General features: G+C 43.3%; 1 pseudogene; it reads right to left on the bottom strand.

Annotated features, from left to right (window-relative positions):
• Nucleotides 1–1,114: 1,114 nt before the first annotated feature.
• LOC145802553 (O-fucosyltransferase 30 pseudogene) lies at nucleotides 1,115–18,840 on the bottom strand (annotated as a pseudogene).
• Nucleotides 18,841–19,160: the final 320 nt, after the last annotated feature.

Genomic DNA, 19,160 nt, shown 5'->3' with positions numbered 1-19,160 from the left:
ATGTGCCTCTTCCAACCCCATCTTCACCACGGAATTGTCTTTCTGATGAGCCACTCCGGATTCCACCAAAGCTTCAGGCTTGAATTCTTCAGAATCCACAACTGAAGAATAACTCTCTCTTTTGTGTATAACAAACAAACCTTTGATGTACTATCTTTAGATCATGAGTTGAATACTCAATAAAAACATCAAAGAAAACTCCCAAAGTATCCCCAGATATAAACCCTAGAAACCAAAAAGAAGATCTGGAGCAGTTCTCCTAAAATCTGACCCAACACGCGAATTTATAGAATCTGTCCCGCGATCTCCGCTCGAGCTCAACACAGCCCGCTCGAGCGGACTGACCAAAAACTGCGTGCGAATAAACTGAGATGCGCTCTAGCGTAGGAGCATCCGCTCGAGCGTAAAATCACACATTCCAGTATTTTTACAGGCGACTGCAGAGATGCTGAGAGCTTCCAATCCCCGCTCGAGCGTCCCTTTCCCCGCTCGAGCGGGAAGGCCAAAAATGGAAAAACTGGAAAAAAATAACATGATCGGACAGGCAACTTTGAATGCATTATCAACACAAACTTCTCTGAAAGGCTTGATTCGGGTTGGATTCGCATCTAAACACTCAAAGTCTCACTGAAATAAAAATGCGAATAAAATTACAACTCAAAGGAGTTTTGTCAAACGGGTTTGCCAAGAAATAAAACCTAACACATGTTCCACCAAGATTTAAAATGAGATACAATCGAAATGACCAATGGAATTGTAAATTGGAACCTATCCATTATTTTGTAGAATCAGAAATTGCTGAGTTTCAAACAACCCAAGGTGACATTCCAGTTACTCCACTCTCAACGAGTTAAAACTGGACATAGAGACAGAATCATCTCTAACGGACCAGAAGATGGAATCAGCAAACATTAACATATTTTAACTGATCTCTTACAATGATAGAAGTACCCAAAGCGCTCCACTATGATTGAGATTGTCCAAGTAGAGAAGCAAGCACTCGTTGAAAGACGATAAGCACCAATGAGAAACCATGACCTTCAAAATATGAATGAGCAGCTCTTCTTGTTCTCTAGATTAACCTTGTCCAAATATAAAATGGAACACTAGCCAAGTTCAACAGAGATAATCCATCCTTTGAGAATGGGAAGCTCACTTGTACCAAAATTTCTAGCAAGCCAGCATGCTGGGTTGTTAAAGAGTCATGAGCCAGACCAAATTGATATAAGGGCAGCTAGCCACTTTATGTTTCAGAGTTTCACTTTTGCCATGGAAGTTTAGAAAAGCCAAATTATAGAAGATTGCATTGCCCAATGAAAATGACTGATTCCGGGTGTACTTGCAATCGGTGAAATGCAATCTCTGAAATGAGAACATGAACTCCACCATCAATGAATCTCAAACCTTTATAATAAAAACAAATGGCTACAATTCAGTGGGTCCTCAACTCGAGCATACACCATCTGTCCTCATCAGCTCTATACTCACTGCAATTGTTGACCCAGCAGTTCCAACAAAACCAAGTGAAGCGCAGCTGCAAACAGCTTCCTCAATGTATAGAAGCATATCAGGTAAATATGGAGGACAACAATTTTTCTTCATTCTATCAAGACTCACTGAAAGAAACCCAAACTTCATCTCTTTTGCAGACGCTGCAAGATTCTTTGCAGTTCTTGTCACTAGCTCATCTTTTTCTCTCAGAACATGGAGCTTGAAGGAATCTGAATCTCTTGATAAGTCCTCCAAGTAACTTCCAGTCCAATTACCTTGTGGAAGATCAGTCATCACAAAAATATGAATTGGGAGAGGACCTTCATGTCTTAAAGATTCTGTCTTTTGTTGTAAACCCAGAAAAGTAGTCTTCCAGTGGTTCTTGAACTGCCCATCCAACAATCTAAGCTGAGCACACAGAAAAGGAGATTTGATTGTCTTGGAAGCAAATTCCTTCCCTGCACTCTTGATCTCAGGGACGAATGGGAGGAAGCTTATCTTCTCAATTAACGATTGCATTGTTTGATCTCTCGGAGATTCATGAATATCAATGTATAGCTCATAACCTTTATATGGTGCAGTGAAAAGACTTCCAAATGCCAAAGCAGTGGCCAATTCAGCTCTAGAACCAGGTCCAAGCGTTTGATATACATCTCGATGCTTCCTGACATATGAAATTTTCTTGTTTTTCTTAAGTTGTTCGTCAGGCTGGAATGAATCTAATGTCCCATCTTCACCATCTTTCCCATAAGTCCAAACAGTTGTTCTGCAATCTTCATCTAGAGCATATAAACAATTATTTACATTACCATTGTACCCAGATAATAGAGACCCGAATTGCCTCAGGGTGTCCAACAAAGACGACTGTTTGTTTGACTTTTTAGAGCAAACCAAGTCTATATTTACACCACACCAGATAGATATAAAAACACTGAAATGTATTACTCGAACATCTGAAACAGTTACTAATTTTGAAATATCAGTTACATCAGCCATGAATACGTATCTGCAACCAGTAAATTAAGTAACATATCAGAAAATAACTCTAAATTAATCTTCTATTCAATCAAAATCCAAACATGGTGATATAACTATGATAACTAAAGGCAAGCCAAGCAAACAAAAAAGTTCATTATTATTACGAAATTCAGCAATATCTCCACAATAAAGTACATGTGCGAAAAATAGAAGAAAAACCCAATTACAGCCAGAACATAATCTTGAGATCCAACTATATAAAAGCATTTGTGTGTATATCTATTATGTTATATAAAGCACACAACTCAAAACAATTTTGAAGCTTTGTCACGCCTTTTTCCCCCAAGTATGCCTATACTGTTAACTGGTCCAGTAAATACACCAACTAGTTTTCAAATTCAACCCATTTTACTCATTCATCAATTCGCCAAAAAATTTAGATGTAAAATTGCAAACGCCTTTGTCACACTTTTTTTTCTTCTTCAAGAAACCCAAATGGTTAACTGCTCCCATAATAAATTGTGTGAGTGATTTTCTGACCACACTGCTCGCGTAGTAATCAGCTGGAGAGCACCGGCAGAATAGATGGCTTCAGTAAACCTGTAACAGAAAGAAAAAGGCTTCGGCGGTGGCTCTTCCATCCAGGGGCACTCTGACGATCAAGTTAGTATATCTCTCAAAGATAATCAAGTGCTAAGCTCACTACTCAAAGCATAAAACTGCGTACCTTAGATCCACGGGGGTACCTCTTTTTTATAGTTTACTCAACCCTAGTCGCACTAGAAGCTTGACTTCTATGGACTCCAATTCTGTACTTACTTTGGATTTCTCAAGAGATAAAGATAAAATCCCTAAGAGCTTTATCCTTATCTTAGCAAAGTCTTCTCTTTACTCTAGGACTCTTACCCCTTATCCATTATCCGCTTATCTCGGATTCCGATATCTTCGGAGATAACCTCGGCCTCGCCGAGATAACCTCGGCGTCACAACCAGGACACGTGGCACTTCGGCTGACACGTCGGCGTCACCTTGCCACGTGTTGGTATTCAGAAAATACATCCCCACAACTGCCCCCTAGGTTCTATTATCTCGGCATTTTGAGGTGATGGAACCTATATCTGTTTTTTCTTCCAGTAAATCGGCTTAAGATTTGACAGCCGAGGTCATTCATTTCTGGCCGACATGCTTTCCCTAAAAAATCAAAGATTTTTAAGGAACTTTTTACGCGCATGAGCTGTCATGCACTTCAATTCAACCGTTTTAGACACGCGTTTCTTTCTTACTGGCTCGTGCCTGTGACGCGCCCATAAGTCATCTCTTCTTCACATGCGCCGTCTGACGTATGCGCTCTTTTAGGCGTATTGATTGCTTTTGCCGCCGTTTTCATTTTTTGACAAAATCTTTCCCCTTTTCTTTCGTCTCTTCACTTTTGCATCTGAGTTCTCTTGCTTTTTTCTCTCTCTAAAACTCTTTCTTTCAAATCTGCCATTGTTCAAGTTCCAGGCTCTGCAACTTCATTCGTCTCTCTGGTGAGGCTCTTGTTACTCTGTCACTTCTGTAACCGTCGTCTGTCTTTGGCGAACTTTATTCCGGCTTCAATTTCTCTGGTAAGCCACTATTCTTTATGTATGCAGTTCACTAATGTTCTTCTATCTTCTTGCTGCCATTACTGTTCTGTTTAAACTGTTAATTCCGTGAATCATATTTATTGTTCACTACTTCTTGCATTTTTGCCACTGTTCTTGGCCCTGTAGTTCTTGTTTTCATTATGTTTTTGAGAACCCCATTTCTGTTTTTCATTCTGAAACTGCGTTCTGGTTTCTTGTTTCCTGTGTTGTTTTCCAGATCTCTGCCTTCAATTTTTTCTTTTAATCTTTGCCTTTATAGATTTAGGTTTGGGATTTGTCTATAGAACCTATCAATTCTTAGGAAAAAACTGAAACAATCCTTACCAGCAAATACCTAGGGTTTCGTCGAGGTCCCGATAACCCCTTAAGAGCATATTCTTTCTGAAACCTAGCCCTCTGATTTTAGGCCGACGTTATGGGTATGTGGAGGCACAGGGTAGATACCCTGACCAAACTTGAGTACTTTAGGAAGGAGTTCTCCATTCTTGCCGATGTCCACCTGAGACTTGCTGGGGATGATGACTCCATCATGCCTACAGAAAACGCCATGCCTCTTCCCATTGTAGCTTTTACTGAGTGCGGACTCCGGCTCCCACTCAACATTCTTTTCTGCGAGATTCTTCATTATTATAAGTTGAATCCCATGCAACTGGCAATCAACTCTTATCGAGTGATTTTTGGTATTATCGCCTTAGCTAAACAGGAAAACGTTAGGATCACCTTAGCTGATATACAATATTGTTACACCATGTGTGCCCTTAACTTGAAAGAAAAAGGCTTCGTTTATTATCCTAAGCCGAGGTCTACAGAATTCAAAATCATAGCCGACCTCCCAGACTCCAACAAGGGGGCTGGAGATGATTATGTTATTGCTTCGGGAAATTGGAGTTTGGCGCAGACGAGGACGCCCATCTCTACCCTCTTGTTCGATTAGTTAAAGAGGGCAAGGGTAAGAGCCCAGTGTCAATACTTAGTTGTTTCTGTTCAAGTCTTCAATATTTTATCTGTTTCTAATGTCTGTTTCTTCTTGCAGATGTTCGCAAGCCAGCGAAAAACTTCCGCCAATCTTACGTTCCCAGTAAGGACCTGAAAAAACTCCTGGACTTGCCAGTTCACAAAAGAAAAGCACCTCTTCTTCTCAACTTTATTCCTATATACAAATCGACTTTGCCCGACGTCCCCAAAAGAAAGAAGAAAAGCCTTTCTCCTCCTACTGCCACAACTCAAACCACCTCTACATCACGAACAGATCAAGAGTCAACATCTGACCCAATCAATCAACCATCTACTTCGGCCCCATACTTGGTCCCAATACAAGAACAAAAACGTCGGCGAAGACTTGTCAAAACTGTTGAGATGGGTCGTCCAAAGCCCGTTGCTCAAGACTTCCTTACCGATCTCCCTGTTGACGTCGATGCTCAGCCGACGCAAACCATGCCCCCACCAAAGCCGAAACGAACCAAGAAAGCCCAGCCAAAGGCTAAAGCCATTGAAGTTGAGGCTGAGGATACCCTGACAATTTCACAATTGGCAGGGAGTGAGAAGACAGCTTCCGTTCCCAAAAAAAGGTCTGCTGAGACACAGCCATCAGAGTCCACACAATCAAAGAAGCCGAGGTCATCGTCTGCGACGACCTCGGGGTCCAGAATACCAAAAGTCCCCTGGACGCTTGAAATTACTTTAGAAGATAAGCCTGTTCTTGCCAGCGATAGTGCCGACGATATTAATGTCGGCGTAGCACTCAGTATCGCTTTACTTCTCCCAGGTGATCTTGAGCGGAATGCCAAGATGAGTGAGTACGAGAACTATGCCTTTATGCTCCAACGTTTTGTCCAAGTAAGTGTCTTTACATGGAAACTTGTCTTCTCTTTTACTTTGAAAAATTTTGTAATAATTTTTGCCTTGTGCTCTTTCAGGCTATTCAACATGCCCACTCTTTCTCTATGCAAGCTTTTGAAAACAGGGCAAAGTTGGCAGACATGAAGAGGGAGGTTTCTGCCCTTAAAAAGGAGAACAAAACTCTTCAATTAAAAATGAAAAAACTGGAAGACCAGGCTGAGGCTGCCACCAAAGCCCAAACCCTTGTCGAAGAAAAGGCCGAATCTGCTGAGGCCATCAAGAAGGTTGCCGAGGCCGAGAAGAGAGAAGCCAAGGACAAAAAGGCCCAAGCCGAAAAGGAACTTCAGGAGGCCTTGGCCACTAAAGACGCTGAAATCAAAGCGGCCGACGAAAAAGCATATGCCCAAGGAATGGCCGATGTTGCAGAGGAATACAAATTACAAGTTAGGTAGGCATGCAACAGGGGCTTTTCCCTTGGTTGGATGTCCCTGGCCAAAAAGCTCAATATTCCTGAAGATTCACCTCTGCGCAAGGCCGAAGCTATTCCTCTCCCATTCCCTCATTCTCCTCCACCTCCAAGTCAATCTGAAGAAGAATCTGAATCTGAGTCTGAAGATGAGGAGGAAGGTGAGGATGAGGCTTTAGTAAGGAAATCCAAGGAGGCTGTTGGGCCTAAGTCTCCTTCTCTGAATGAGCAGGTCTTGGACCTGACTCAAGATGATGATGGTGATGCAGTTGCCAAGGAAACTACCCCTGAACAGGCCTCATCTGACGTTCCTCCAGCCGAAAAAAGTCTTGATGAAACCCTTGCGCAGATTGATGCCGAAATCGAGGCGGAAAAGACTACCGAGTAGCTCTCCAGGAATCAGCCAAGGTAGTTCTCCAAGAATCGGCCGAGGTCCAGTCTCAAATTGTGCCTGAAGTAGAAGAATCATAACTTTGATGTCCCTCTTTTCTTTTGTACTTTTTTGTTTCCTGGACAGTAGAAGCTTCTCTGTACGGCCGATGTGCCTTCTGTTTGTGTTGGATATTTTAACATAACTATCTTTCTTTGAATGACTGCATTTTTTTTGCCTTTTTTGTTTGATTCTATACTTAGAATTTTTTGTATGCCTTTCATACTTTGCCTCCTTTGTGCAATCTTCTCAGGGTTACATACCTCGGGTATAATAGCTACAAAACTTTCACTTCGTCAAGATACTGACCTGTAAACTTTTCATAAATTCTAACAAGTGAGAAACATATACTACTCAATGTTAACTTTGCAAACTTTTTCTCAAGTTTCAACAAGTGTTTAAACGGTGATCTCGGTTTAGCCATCTTGTAAATTGCTATAAATTTCAATAGGGATTAACATATACTGTAACAGGGATCAACAAGGATTAACATAACAAGTGTTAAACAATAATCTATTTGTGAATTGCTACGAATTTCAACAAGTGTTTAAACAACATACTTAGCTTTTTCCTCAACCTGTAAATTGCTGCAAATTTCAACAGATGATCATATGTCGGCTTAACGTTATCTTGTAAATTGCTACAAATTTCAACAAGTGTTAAGCATCTTCTTTGGTTTAACCAACCTGTAGATTGCTTCAAGTGTTTAAGCAATAACCTCAGCTTTGCTTCAACTCGTAAATTGCTATGAATTTAAACAAGCGAAGAGAAACAGTAATCTTGGCTTAACTTCAACTTGTAAATTGCTACAAATTTCAACAAGTGAAGATAAGGAATAATCTTAGCATAACTTCAACTTGTAAATTGCTACGAATTTCAACAAGTGAAGATAAGGAACCATCTCAGCTTAACTTCAACTTGTAAATTGCTACAAATTTCAACAAGTGAAGATAAGGAATCATCTCGGCTTAACTTCAACTTGTAAATTGCTACAAATTTCAACAAGTGAAGATAAGGAACCATCTCAGCTTAACTTCAACTTGTAAATTGCTACAAATTTCAACAAGTGAAGATAAGGAACCATCTCAGCTTAACTTCAACTTGTAAATTGCTACAAATTTCAACAAGTGAAGATAAGGAACCATCTCGGCTTAACTTCAACTTGTAAATTGCTACAAATTTCAACAAGTGAATTAAGTGTCTCTGTCTTCTCTCTGCCCCCAATGTGAACCTGAGTTCTACTTGGGTTCTCATTATTCATGTCTCCAAAAACACCAATATGTAACTTTATCAATCATATGTGTTTAAGGAAAAGGGAAAAGATTTTATTGATGACATCGGCCAAAAATAATGCACATCTAATGATAGAAGAATTTCAAATTACAAGTGTTCCAAGGTCTTGGCAGTGCTTTGCCCTCGTTATCTTTAAGCCAATAAGCTCCATTGCCTAATACCGAAGTAATTCTGTAGGGTCATTTCCAGTTTGGGCCAAGCTTGCCCTCTCTGGGGTCCTTCCTGTTGCCGACGACTTTTCTCAGGACTAGGTCGCTGACTTGAAAATCTCTTGGATTAACCTTCTTGTTGTAAGCTCTGGCAAGCTGTTGCTGGTATGCTGCGAGCTGAATTGCAGCTTTCTCCCTTCTTTCTTCTAAGAGATCCAGATCTCAGGCTAGAAATATATCATTTGTGCCATTCTCTACTTCGTCAGTTCTGATCCCTGGGATGCCGATCTCCAGAGGGATGACTGCTTCTGTGCCATAAGCCATGGCAAAGGGGGTTTCCCCTGTTGATCTTCTCGGCGTAGTCCGATATGCCCAGAGTTCATTGGGCAACTCGTCTACCCACTTTCCTTTTGCTGCCTGCAGCCTCTTCTTTATCCCATCCAAAATTACTTTGTTGGATGCTTCAGCTTGCCCATTGCTTTGGAGAAAACTTGGTGTTGAAAAGTAATTCTTTATCTTGAATTTCGCGCAGAAGTTCTTGATGAGTTTACTGTCAAACTGCGTTCCGTTGTCGGCAACTATTGCTCTTGGAATGCCAAATCTGGTGATGATGTTTCTCCATATAAAGTTCTTGACGTCCACATCTCGGATTTTCGCAACAAGTTCTGCCTCTATCCACTTCGTAAAGTAATCTGTTGCTACCAGCAAGTATTTTCTCTGCCCAGTTGCCTGGGGAAGTTGCCCAACAAGATCTATGCCCCATTGGGCAAACGGCCAAGGGCTGGATACTGGGTTTAGGTCAGCAGCTGGCTGATGTATCAAAAGTGCAAACCTTTGGCATTGTTCACACTTCTTCACGTAGGCTTCAGCATCTTTTTGCATGTAGGGCCACCAATACCCCTGGGTAATGGCCCTGTGGGCTAATGATCTGCCTCCAGCATGGCTTCCACAAATTCCTTCATGAATTTCATATAGGAAATCTTCAACCTGCAAAGGGTGTACGTACCTTAAAAGGGGTCCAGTGAAGGACCTTCTGTAGAGGTGTCCATCTGTTATCAGACTGAATCTTGCCGATTTCAATCTGACTTTGTGTGCCTCCTTACGATCTTCTGGCAGCTTTCCTTCTTTCAGGAATGCAACAACTGCATCCATCTAACTTGACTCCATGTCCACACACATTGCTTCTTGCTCTGTGCTTTGTGGTTCTATGCTCGGGCCCGACATATAGTCGATCATAATTGTCCTTGTTTTTCCAGTCTGCATTGAACTTGCCAGGTTAGCCAATGCGTCGGCGTGGGTGTTGTCATCTCGGCTAACTTGGAGTAGTCGACAGTTCTGAAATAGGGCTGCCAATCTGATGACCTCTTTTGCATATGCCGACATCCTTTCGTCTCTGGCTGCAAATTCTCCTGTTGACTGGTTAACAATAAGCTGTGAATCACAAAAAATGATTAACTCATTTGCTTCTGCTGCTGCTGCCAGTTTTAGCCCTGTAATTAATGCTTCGTATTCCGCTTCATTGTTTGAGGCCTTGAACCCCAAACGGATGGACTGTTCTATTATTTCTCTATCTGGAGATATCAGTAGTACTCCTGTCCCCGCTCCTTGTCGGTTCGAACTTCCATCGACAAACAGTCTGAATGAGTCGCCGATGTAGACGCTACAGGGTCTGAATTTTTCCTTCCTTTGCTCCTTAGGCTGGGATTCTCCTTGCTTGCTGGGACAATGCTCATCCTGGCTTAACGGAGCCCGATGTTCGATGGTTTCAGGTGTGAATTCTGCCACGAAGTCAGCCAAAACTTGGCCCTTTTTTGCTGTTCTGGGCCTGAACTCCAGGTCATACTGGCCCAAGGCAACTGCCCATCTTGCGATTCTTCTTGTTAAGTCTCCTTGTTGCAACAAGGACTTCAGTGGGTGCTCTGTGAGCACTACAATCTTGTGCGCCTGAAAGTAATGGTTCAATTTTTTTGAGGCTATTACTAAGGCCGGCATTAATTTCTCTAGTGGTAGATACCTTGTTTCTGCGTCAGCCAAGGTTTTACTTACATAATAAACAGCCTTTTGTTCTCCTTGTTCTTTTCGGATTAGCACTGCACTCACTGCGTGTTCTGACACAGCTAAGTACAAAAACAGCTCTTCCCTAGGTTCAGGTGTCGAGAGGACCGGAGCCGTGGTCAGATATTTCTTTAGGTCGGCCAAAGTGGCCTCACATTCCTCAGTCCATAGGAAGTCCGTGGTCTTCTTCACCAGGTTGAAGAAGGGTTTACATTTGTCTGAGCTTCGGCTTATGAACCTGTTTAGGGCAGCGGCCCTTCCAGTAAGCATTTGTACCTGTTTTTGCCGATGTTGGGCTCTGTAGGTCTAGGATGGCCTTGATTTGATCTGGGCTGGTCTCTATGCCCTTCCTTGTTACCAGGTACCCCAGAAATTTACCAGATCCAACTCCAAACACGCACTTTGATGCATTGAGTCGGAGCTGATATGTTTGAGGATCTTGAATACCTCTTTTAGGTCGGCAAGATGACTCTCAAGCTCCTTGGTCTTCACGACCATGTCATCGATGTAGACTTCTACTGTTTGGCCAATCAGGTGTTTGAACATTTTGGTTACCAGCCTTTGGTAAGTTGCTCCTGCGTTTTTCAACCCAAAAGGCATTACCTTGTAACAATACAGTCCTTTCGGGGTGATAAACGCTGTCTTCTTTTTGTCTGGAGGGTACATGGCTATCTGGTGGTATCCTCTGTAAGCGTCCAGGAAGCTCATCCTTCCATGTCCAGATGTGGCGTCTACCAACTGGTCAATCTTGGGTAGAGGAAAGTAGTCTTTGGGACAAGCTTTGTTCAGGCTTGTAAAATCTACGCAGACCCGTCATTTACCATTCTTCTTCTTTACCACTACTGTGTTGGATAGCCATGTCGGGTAATGAACTTCTCGGATGGCCCTGGTCTCCAAAAGTCTGTCCACTTCTTTTTCTACTGCTTCGACGTGCATCAACGTCAATCTTCTGGCTCGTTGAATCACAGGTTTTGCCGACCTGTCGACATTCAGTCTATGGCAAGTGACCTCGGGGTCAATGCCAGGCATTACGTAAGGTGTCCAGGCGAACACCTCAATGTTGGCTCTTAAAAAAGTCTCCAACTCTTTTTTCTGTTCTTCGGCTAAGCCCGAGCCGAGAAGAAAGAAGCGTTCTTCGTCTCCATCCTGGACAAGGATTTTCTTTAGTGCCTCTTCGCTCTTCTCGGTTGGTTCTTTGCCGATGTCTTCTAGTACTTCCACGTCATCATCTTCAATTTCTGCCTCTTTTGGCTCTCGAACGCTGCAAGTAGACTTCATTGCTGCCATGGAGTAACTTTTTGCCTGCAGTTGATCTCCTCTAACTTCTTTAATCCCATGCTCTGTTGGGAACCACAGTAGTTGATGCAATGTTGAGGGAACTGCCCCTATTGCATGCAACCATGGTCTTCCCAAGATGATGTTATATGGTGAAGGTGTGTCAATCACCATGAATTCTGTCGTGATCTTTTTAGTGCCAGCTTGTACTTCCAAGCTTGTTGCGCCCAGTGGCCACGTCGGCATTCCATTGAAGCCGACCATCGGACCATTTGATTGCTCCATGTCGTCTGGGTGAAGGCCTAGCTCCTTGTAACATCTAACGTACATGATGTCACAAGAGCTGCCTTGATCTATTAGGATGCGTTTCACTTGGCACTCCCCAACCTGGAGGGATACTACCAAGGCATCATTATGCGGATGTTGGACCATCTCTAGGTCAGCTTCAGTGAAGGCTATCATCGGTCCTCGACACTCTTCAGGCTGAGGTCTTTTATGTCCAACCTGGTTCATGTGCTGCAGGTGTTTTACTCTTTGGGTTTCTCCCCGAATGTCGCTTTCGTTCACTTTTGAGTGAATTACATTAACCACCCTAGGTCCCCCTCCCTGTGGTTGCTGTGCTGGGGTGTAGACGCGCCCGCGGGCCTCATGCTACAGTTCGGACTCAATTTGTGTCACGGTTCTTAATCTGAACCAAAGAGTCCAAATCTGGCAAATCGTTTTGAGAAATAGATTTTTGAAAAAGTAGTGCCAAACATGGACTGCTTTGCCAGATACAGAGTCGCCACCTAAATATTTTTTAAATGGGGAAATTTAGGAAACCCTGACTCGGTGCCGAAGGCCACATGTTCGTCATCACCGGAGTTGTCTCGGCTCGGGAGCTTGGGTACGATCGGGGAAGGTCAGCTATGAGCACCCCCTTTCGCCCGGTCCGAAGACCGGCCTCTACTAACCGTGATATCCAATTTTGAAAACGTTATGTGTTCTTAATCCGGTTATTAGCCTAGAATTACTATGTTGTGCGCGCAGCAAACAAGTATAGATCAAATCACCCAAATTGGAACAAAACATTTCGTGTTTGTTTTGAAAATGGTTTGCTACTCGCAAGTAGGCTAAAATGCAGATTTTGCCACCCTCAAGTGGGCTTTTAGAAAAGATGATTTTGCCACTATCTAGTGGGCTTAAAACTCACAGTTTTAATGCATTATTCCAATTTAGGTAATTCAACCTCCATCCACAGGCATTCAAGCAGTTATATCACATAAGCAGCTAGCCTCATGGTAATCATACTGTCATGTTAACATTCACATGCATGCGAGATGCTAAAGCATAAATACTTACATCGTACTCCGTGCCAAAACAGTAAACTAGTTAGCAAACATGCATGTCCTAGTTCATGTTAAAAAATGGCTAATGCATCACATGCAAAAATGCAATCTAGGCAGGCTCGGCTAACCTAAGCATGGCATATGAAATGCGATCAACTATCACATAGTCAATTTTTGAATTGAAGTACGAATGCAGTTAGCGTGATGTACCGAGCCTAATGCATGCAGTACAAATGCATGGATGCACGCATGCATAGCATAAGGTATGCTAAATTAAACGTGCCCTAATCTACCATCGTAAGCAGGTAAATAAAAGGGAAGAAAGACATGAGGTTGGAAGACATACACACACTCACGCACACTTATTACAGATTTGCCCTCGCTCGGAGGGACCAAAATAATAATACAAATTAATTAACTACGCAAGCTAATTAAATATTACAAATTGCTTAATTAATTAACAAATTAACTAAACTAAAGAAAAACAGTAAACCGCCTCGGGGTGAGGGCCAGATGCAACACATGCTCGGGACTGGCTCGGAATCGCACTGCCATGCATAGTTTGCCTCTGTTTTCCCTGCTCTGCTCCTCTGAAAACTGCCAAAGTCTCAGGGATGCCTCTCAGGACACTGGGGGATATCATCGGCTGAGCAGAATTTTCACCGGCAGTAGCATTTAGTCACCGGCACAAAATAGATCCACCGGCCATCGATTGACTGCCGGTCGGCACTAAATACTGCCGGCCGGCAATAAATTCCTGCAGAACCTGCAACTCACAGCAGCAGAGGGAAAAATCTTGCATGGCAATGCAATTCAAGCAATTTATGCACCTATCACATTCCTTATCATGTTAATGACTCAAAGGAGCATGTGCCGCGATTTTCGGACCACCAATCACGCATTTCCATGCATGATGGCCCAAAGAATCAAGTGTGCAACTTCAATTTCAAAATGCATGCAAACCAAATAAACACACAAGGAGGCCTAACCTCTATCATACTCATCTCAAGAGGCAAGGTGATGCATGCAAGATGCAATGCAACTTAGGCATACGAGCTAAGGATGCAACATGCCGATACAAGCAAACATGCAAGGTGAGCACGCAAATAAGCAAAGGATGGTCTTAAACATGAATTAGGCAGCTCTAGTTAGGCCCAAAACAGTGGCCAAAATGCTAAGTGCACGGAGGCAAATGACATGCAAACATGCATAGATACATGGTCCAAGACTTAAGCATAATGAAGCCGCTTTTCGACGCATTGGAAAGGCACAAACATGGACAATTTTCATGCGAATTTCAGAGGTGATAGGTGATGCGAAACAGCCCCGAAACATAACGAAACAACACTCAACGCATGGAATGAATCCCGAAATGCAAAATTAGGCATATGAAATGGCTTACAGCTATACAAAGCATGCATAATATGGACATGGAGCATGAAGACAGAAGCAAGACAGCCCTGAGACAAGCATTTTTACAGTTTATGACATGGCCAAACAGCAAGCAAAGATAGGGCTAAAATGGCATACAAAAACGGGGCTAACACATGGATTTCAAAGCAAGTAGCACATAGAGTATCCAAATAGTGTTGAGCCCTTCTTCAATGTTGAAGAAGGGCTCAAAATAACCAACTTCACAGTTTATAACATGCCTCAAAACAGATCACACACAAGCCAAAAATATTATGCAAAATTATGGCATAAAGAGGGCTAATGAAGGAAGTGCTAGCTACTGTCCTCAAACAGCAAGAGGTCCTCAATCAAACATGAAGAGGACCTCAAAATATGATGATTTGAAGTTTGGGTCGGAGCCCAAAGATGTAACCACAAGGAGCTAAGATATAGGCCAAGAAAATGCACAAAAGAGGGAAAGTGGGACTCACCCTTGTAGAACCAATCTTTAGCAACCTTTGGACCGAGTTTGGGAGCTTTTAACCTCTGGAGGACAGCCTCAAGCTGCTGGAATGGGCGTTGGATGCCCTGTGCTATGAGTTGATGAAGAAATGGCCCAAGAACAAGGGTGTTTGATGGTTGAATGGGAGAGATATGGAGAGAGATCAAGGGTTGTATGTATGTATATCAGATATACCTGGTATATCTCTGGTTTTTTTGCTTTAAACCATCCAACCTAAACAAAGGAGGAGGAGAGGTGCTTATATAAGGCAAGGGAAGCACTTAACTTACAAGCTAAGTAAAGGGAAAGGGTCAAAGGGGTTCAAGGGGGGTGCAAGGCTTCTAGAGGAAGCTAAAACAGCTGGCCAAGCTTCTCCAAGAAGCTTGGCCAAAGGGTTCAAGCTTGTAGAAGGTTAAGGGGTTCAAAGACTCACAAGGTGCAAAACAAACACACATGTGCGTGGGGGATCGATTCTGTGCATTCCAGCTGGCACAGCTGGAATCCACTCAATTTGCAGAATGCTCCGGAAGGTCGTCGGCTAGCAAAAATTGCCGGTCAGCACAATAAAGTGCCGGTCGGCACAATAAATTGCCGGCCGGATAAATATAGTGCCGGTGGATGGCCGGTAAGGTCAAAAAACAGCCGGTTGGTGTCTAAATTGAAGCCCCGGAAGTTAGCTTTCCAATGGCGCAAACCTTGCATTAAAATTCCTCCTGTGGAAAAAGTTATGCCCATTTTGGTGAAGCCGCGCAGATTCGATCCAACCGGGATGATACCCAACTTCAACCAATCATATCTCCCTCACCCGGACTTGGCTTTAAGAGATTCTTGAGTGCAAAATGAAGCCCCGGAAGTAAGCTTTCCGACGATGGTGGCCTCATAGCTAAACTCCAAGTGTACAGACAGATAAGCCCGATTCAGCGAGGGCTGCTCGACTCGCTTCTACCCGGATTCATGCCGAACTTTTCCCAAACTAGTTTTCTCCTCTCCTTTCCTCTCTTCTTCAACTCCAAACCCCTAAACAAAGTGTTTTGAAGGATTTGCCTCTCTCCTTGCCGAAGAAACTGAACATTTGCCCTGCACACCTTTCTCCGCCAAGCAAACCATCAGTGGTGCCCAAGTCTTAAGGGCGGTCAAAAATGGGGTGTCTACATGGGGGAGGCAGGGCTGCTGGTGCTTGAGGAAATCTTGCTTGCTCTTCTCTTGTCCTGGCTTTGTCGACGAGGTCCATCAGATGGCCTTGCCTTACTAAGTCCTCTAAGTATGATTTTAGGGTTCTGCAGCCCTGAGTTGGGTGCCCTTCTTCATCGTAGTAAGCACAACGCCTACCAACGTTCCTTCCCATGTATTCCCCTGGGGCCTTTGCTGGTGCTCTAAAATAAGGTTGATTTCGGATTTGTTCCAGGACTTTGTGCACTGGGATAAGGAACGCAGTCGTCACTGCCTGTTTACCTTTCAATTCTATCTCCGATTTGTTAAATCCATTGTCACCTCGGCTTCGCTTCGGCTCGCCGTTCCCTTTTTCTTGCTTTACCTCCTTATTCCCCGATGTGTCCTCCTTGGCTCTGGCATATTTCTCAATTCTCGCCATGAGCTCTTCCATGCTTTTTGGCAAAGTTTTTGCCAAAGACTTCCGTAGTGGACAATTGTCTTTTAGGTCGTTTTTGAATGACACGACCGCTACTTCTTGATTACATTCTGGTATTCGATTGAACACATCATAGTACCTTTTCGCATAGGCCCTAAGGCCTTCGTCTTTGCTGATCTTCAGAGCCATCAATGCGTCTACCCTCAATGGCTGTAGTTTGTTCGTCACAAACCTGGCCACAAACATCTCTGCCAGGCCTTCCCAAGTCTTTACGCTTCCCTTCGGTAGTTTATGGAACCAATCTAATGTAATTTCCCCAAAGGACGAGGGGAACACTTTGCAGAGCAACAGCTCGTTCCCACTATATAATGCCATCAAATTCAGGTATAGCCCGACGTGGAAGTTGGGATCTGACTTACCATCATATATTTGGAACCTCGGCATACTGAATCGCTTTGGTGCTTGAAATTTGTCCAGTTCCACCGAGAATGGTGTCCTCGGCTTAACCGGGGAAGTTACCTCGGCTTCAGCATTCTGTTGCTTCCTCTTGAGGTAATCTCTCAAGTCTTCTTTACTCCTTCCTGGAGTTCGGCTATCTCTGGACTTCAATCTCTTTGGCACACTACTTTCGGCCTCGTGGTGGGCTCGTTTTGATCTCTCTTCATGTGTTGTGTCAAAGCAAAGCGCCTGCCCTTGAACATGCCGATGTTCTTTGGGTTCTGGGTCCTTCGTGTGATACGTTCTTCGGGACTCCTCTCGTCTCGGCTCCTCTCATCCGCCTTCCCTGGAAGGTCGGTGAGAGTGCCTTCCGCTCCTGGTGTGCTGAGGGACTTCGGGGATTGTTCTTCTTCCTCCCTTCTGGGCGCTAGTTGTTGGCATCGGTGTATCCTGCAGCGAGTATGGTGGCTGCATGACATTGTTTTGCATCATGAAGTTGACCACTGACTGTAGGTCTGCCAGCTTGTTTGCCAAGTCTTTTACTTCCTCATCCCTCCGTAGGCACCTATCCCTCCATACCTAAAGGTTATCTTCGTTATAATACTTGCTTTGGTCTATCCTCTTTGAAGCGTCGCCCTCCTGGCCGACGTCTTTCTCTCCGTGGCCTTGGTCATGAGTTTCTGCGTTGTGGTTGTCTCCTCCAACGTCAAGGTCAATTGGTCTGCCACTCCCAGCAGGAGTGTCGCCCCCAATGTTTTTCTTTTGTCCGTTACTGGCCATCTATTCTTCTAAGATTCCCATAGACGGCGCCAAATTGTGTGAGTGATTTCTGACCACACTGCCCGCCTAGTAATCAGCTGGAGAGCACCGGCAGAATAGATGGCTTCAGTAAACCTGTAACAGAAAGAAAAAGGCTCCGGCGGTGGCTCTTCCACCCGGGGGCACTCCGACGATCAAGTTAGTATATCTCTCAAAGATAATCAAGTGCTAAACTCACTACTCAAAGCATAAAACTGCGTACCTTAGACCCACGGGGGTGCCTCTTTTTTATAGTTTACTCAATCCTAGTCCCACTAGAAGCTTGACTTCTATGGACTCCAATTCTGTACTTACTTTGGATTTCTCAAGAGATAAAGATAAACTCCCTAAGAGCTTTATCCTTATCTTAGCAAAGTCTTCTCTTTACTCTAGGACTCTTGCCCCTTATCCATTATCCGTTTATCTCGGATTCCGATATCTTCGGAGATAACCTCGGCCTCGCCGAGATAACCTCGGCGTCATAACCAGGACACGTGGCACTTCGGCTGACACGTCGGCGTCACCTTGCCACGTGTTGGTATTCGGAAAATACATCCCCACATAAATGTTTCCAAATTCAACCCATTTTCCTCATTTGTCAAATTGCCCAAAAAATTTAGATGTAAAGTTGCAAAAAATTAACAGGACTTAATTAGACCGACAATCAATCTCGAGAAACTGAATAATTCACATCTATACAAAGTTCTATATATAAAGAATGTGTACATATATACATATATATGATCTCAAATTACTTGCCTGCGACTCTGAATGAGCTCAATCGTGTGGTTCCAGACAGCAAAACCAAGTTGGTTAGGACTCAGAACCCTAAATTTAGGGAAACTACCGAGAACAACTGCGTGGTGATCCAGAACTTGAGGGACAATTAGGGTTCGATTGAGTATCGCAGCCATCAAAATGGCGTACTTGAACTCAGACAACTGGTTGCTGAACCTACTGTGGGGTGCGTACCAGAGGAATTTCTCTCCAGCTAGGGTTTGCTGTGAGGTGCAGAGGTGGGGGGATTGGGGTTGGGGGGAATTTTTTAGGGTGGAGAGGAGAGGATTGGAAATGTGCTTGTAGGAGGGGAAGAGGAGGAGAGAGATTAGGAGGAGAGAGTAGGATGATTTGAGAGGGGGTTTCTTCTTCCATCTGATGTTTGTTCTGTTGTTGAAGTTAAGAGATTCCATCACATACTCTCTCTCTTCTTGGGTGATGAAAATTACTGGTTTTGATTTCAACGGGTAGTGGTGGTGGTGGTGGTGGTGGTGGTCTAAAAATGGTTCCTTGATTGAACAAATACCGTTTGGTTGTTGAGAAAATATGCAAGAAAATGGAAAGAAAGAATAATTTATTTTGGGAGCTTAATTAGCCAAAAAAAAAAAAAAATTAATAATAATAATTGAAAGTTTCATGTGTTTTTTATTTTAAATCTCAATATTTCAATTTCAGTATAAAGTAACAGAAGGATTTTAAAGTGAAAAACACATAAAATCTTAAGATTTAGGGG

Source organism: Camellia sinensis, chromosome 11 (assembly GCF_055761805.1).
Source record: "Camellia sinensis isolate YWXY chromosome 11, ASM5576180v1, whole genome shotgun sequence".
Classification (NCBI taxonomy): domain Eukaryota; kingdom Viridiplantae; phylum Streptophyta; class Magnoliopsida; order Ericales; family Theaceae; genus Camellia; species Camellia sinensis.
Note: the sequence above shows the minus strand (reverse complement) of the source record. Positions and strands in the feature narration are given on the sequence as shown.